The sequence below is a fragment of the Rattus rattus genome, chromosome 5 (genome assembly GCF_011064425.1).
Source record: "Rattus rattus isolate New Zealand chromosome 5, Rrattus_CSIRO_v1, whole genome shotgun sequence".
Lineage (NCBI taxonomy): Eukaryota > Metazoa > Chordata > Mammalia > Rodentia > Muridae > Rattus > Rattus rattus.
In genome coordinates, this window is record NC_046158.1 from 71,296,081 (window position 1) to 71,299,565 (window position 3,485).

A 3,485-nucleotide genomic window follows, 5' to 3' on the forward strand; every position below is an offset into this window, starting at 1 on the left:
GAACACCCATTCAGAGCCTGCCCCACATGTGGCCCATACATATACAGCCACCCAATTAGACAAGATGGATGAAGCAAAGAAGTGCAGGCCGACAGGAGCCGGATGTAGATCTCTCCTGAGAGACACAGCCAGAATACAGCAAATACAGAGGCGAATGCCAGCAGCAAACCACTGAACTGAGAATAGGACCCCCGTTGAATGAATCAGAGAAAGAACTTGAAGATCTCGAAGGGACTCGAGACCCCTTATGAACAACAATGCCAAGCAACCAGAGCTTCCAGGGACTAAGCCACTACCTAAATACTATACATGGACTGATCCTGGACTCTAACCTCATAGGTAGCAATGAATATCCTAGTAAGATCCCCAGTGGAAGGGGAAGCCCTTGGTCCTGCTAAGACTGAACCCCCAGTGAATGTGTTTGTTCGGTGAGGGCGGTAATCGGGGGAGGATGGGGAGGGCAACACCCATATAGAAGGGGATGCTGAGGGATTAGGGGGATGTTGGCCCGGAAACCGGGAAAGGGAATAACAATCGAAATGTAAATATGAAATACTCAAGTTAATAAAGAAAAAAAAAACAGATTCATATACCGAAGTGTTATTACCCAGCTGTTAAAAACAATGACCTCATGAAATTAGCAGGAAAAATGACAGGACTAGAAAAATATTATCCTGACTGAGGTAACCAAGTCCCAGAATGACAAACATGGTATGTACTCACTTATAAGTGGATATTAACTGTTAAGTGAAGAATTACCATGCTAAAGTCCATAAATCCAGATAAGCAAGTAACAAGGAGGGCTCAAGGGGGATGCATTCATCTTCCTGGAAAGAGGAAATACAATAAATTCACAGGTGGACTAGGGGCAGGTAGTGATGGTAATGGGTGAAGAAAGGATAAATGAATAGAGTACATGGAAAGATGAATGGAAATTGGAGCATTTGGGAGCAATGTGGAAACATTAAGAATCAACTAATGATGATTAGGGCTTACAGAAACTTAACTGACCACTGGGTAGCCTTTATGGGTCTAAACTAGGACTGATACATACATGCTAAGGTTATATAGCTTGCGTTCTTGTGGGACTTTAACAGTGCACGTGGTGGATTGTTTCTGACTCTTGACTGCTCTTCGATCCTTTTTTCATACCAACCGCCTTGTCCAGTCTTAATATAAGGAATTTTGTTAAATTCAGCCATGTTTCATTGATATCCATATGGGGACCTGCCTCTTTTTCTGAAGGAAAATGGGAGAAGGAAGGATTGCAGGGAGAGAGAAGGCTGAGGATTGACATGAACTGGTAGGAATGAAGGGATTAAAACTGTTAGGATTTAACATTTGAGAAAAGAAAAGAAAAGAAAAGAAAGAAAAGAAATCATTGCATTTAAATTGTTAGCCTTTATTCATTCTACACAGCCTAATCTATTATTAAACATCCTCCCAATAACAGAATTAGGACTATTGATAATAAAACATATTATTTCCAGAGTATATTTGATCCAAATTGTTGAGACTGAAAAAATGCTTCTAAAATTGAAAAGGATAAGTTTAAATCATCATTAAAAAAAAAAAAAAAAAAAAAAAAAAAATTGAAGTAAAACACATTTAGCATAAACACTATTCTATTAATCATATCTTTTATTGATTTTAATAATATGAATAATGACATATATCTATTCTTTTTAAGGCTGAAAAATCATACATGACAACTAGTGAAGGATAACAAAAATGGGATTATATTATGGCATATTATGGTTTTCAAATAATAACAATTCTCTCACCAAGACCTGTAATCTGGTGCTATCTTCAACTGCATCTCATAGAGCAAAAGTATTCATATCTCTAGCTAATCACAATATGGTTTAGCATTAATATATATGAGATGGAAAATATAGACTTTGGGCCAGGAAACACAAGAAATCCCCAAACTGAGCCGGTACAAATATCTGCCATGCAGAGCAAATTATAGTTATAATAGAGAATATCTTTTTCCCACAAAACTTTATTGAGGTGTTGTTTTCATTAGTTTCTCATGAAAGTAGATATCATTTGATGATGGTTTAGAAAATAATAAACTCACTTTTATATCCTATTCAGAATTAATAAAAAAATAGTTAAAAAATTAGCTTAGTTCTCTCATTATGTATAATAGGCAAAAATCTTTATCTTTATTATTCATCTTCAGGTAATTCTTTATTAGATTATTTCTAATCTCAATAAAATTTTACTCTCCTCTTAGTGGCTTTGCATAAAGAAAAGCAAAGCTAAAGAATTCCAGTGGCAGACTGCTTCATCCTTTAAAAGGACTTATTGCCTATTTGAAGCTTGCAATTAGTATGTGTTCTGTGAGGGAACACTCTTAATCTTTCCATAGTTACTCTTTCACACCAAAGTTTTTTCATACAGGTTTTCATCTCCACATTTCTCAGAGTGTATATTAAAGGATTCAACATGGGAGTGATAACTGTATAAACTACAGTTAGGGATTTATCAATAGGAAAGTTGGAGACAGGTCTAACACACATGAAGATACAGGAACAAAAAAAAAACCACCACTGATGATGTGAGAGCTGCAGGTGGACAGGGCTTGCATCTCCCTCCTCACTGTGAGTCTTAAGAGAGTTTAGAATTATTCCATAGTAAACGAGGAGAATGATAAAGACTGTCATGCAAATTGCTTCCTCCATTGGCAACCACAGTGAGCCCGGATTAATGGTCAGTACATGCTAAACCCAGTAATGGGTACATGTCAAAGATAAAGTGATCAATGATATTTGGGCCACAAAAAGGGAGGTTGTAGACAACAATAACGTGAACCAAAGAGTGGCCAAAACCTCCAGCACAGGCTGCCACCAATAGAAGAATGCAAACCCGATGATTCATGATGGTCATATAATGCAGGGGTTTACAGATAGCCACATAGCAGCCGTAGGTCATGAATACCAGAAGGAAGACTTCAGCACCACCAAATAAGTGCTCAAAGAGCTGCCAATGCAAGCTGAAAAAGAAATTATTCTTCTGTTACATATTAAGTACATAATCAACTTGGGTGAGAAAGCAGTGGAATAAACAGCATCCATGAATGACAGAGAGGCAAGGAAGAAGTACATTGGGGAGTCCAAGGAGGGGCTGGCAATAACTGTCTCCACAATGAGTAGGTTGCCCACCATGGTCACAATGTAAATGAATAAAAACATGACAAACAGTGCTTTTCTCCCAGCAGGATCCTGAGCGAGACCCAGCAGGATAAACTCTGTCACATTGTTGCTCTTTCCCATTTAATCTGTTCCAATTCATCAGGAGTGGATTTGGAGATAAGAACTCAGGATAATACCTGCCATGAAACTGTAAACATCACCAAGAATCATTTTATCATGGACAACATCTTCATTTACATTATCTAGATGTGAATACCAAGCAATTTTTAATAAACATTTAACAAATCCCTCTTTCATGTTATACCATTGGTTCTTCATAACAAT

At 37.4% G+C, this 3,485-nt stretch overlaps 2 pseudogenes; both read right to left on the reverse strand.

The window, feature by feature from the left end:
• Positions 1 to 1,202, reverse strand: part of LOC116900895 — a 6,300-nt pseudogene extending 5,098 nt beyond the window's left edge.
• Positions 1,203 to 2,300: 1,098 nt separating this feature from the next.
• On the reverse strand, positions 2,301 to 3,281 carry LOC116900896 (annotated as a pseudogene).
• Between the last annotated feature and the right edge of the window lie 204 nt (positions 3,282 to 3,485).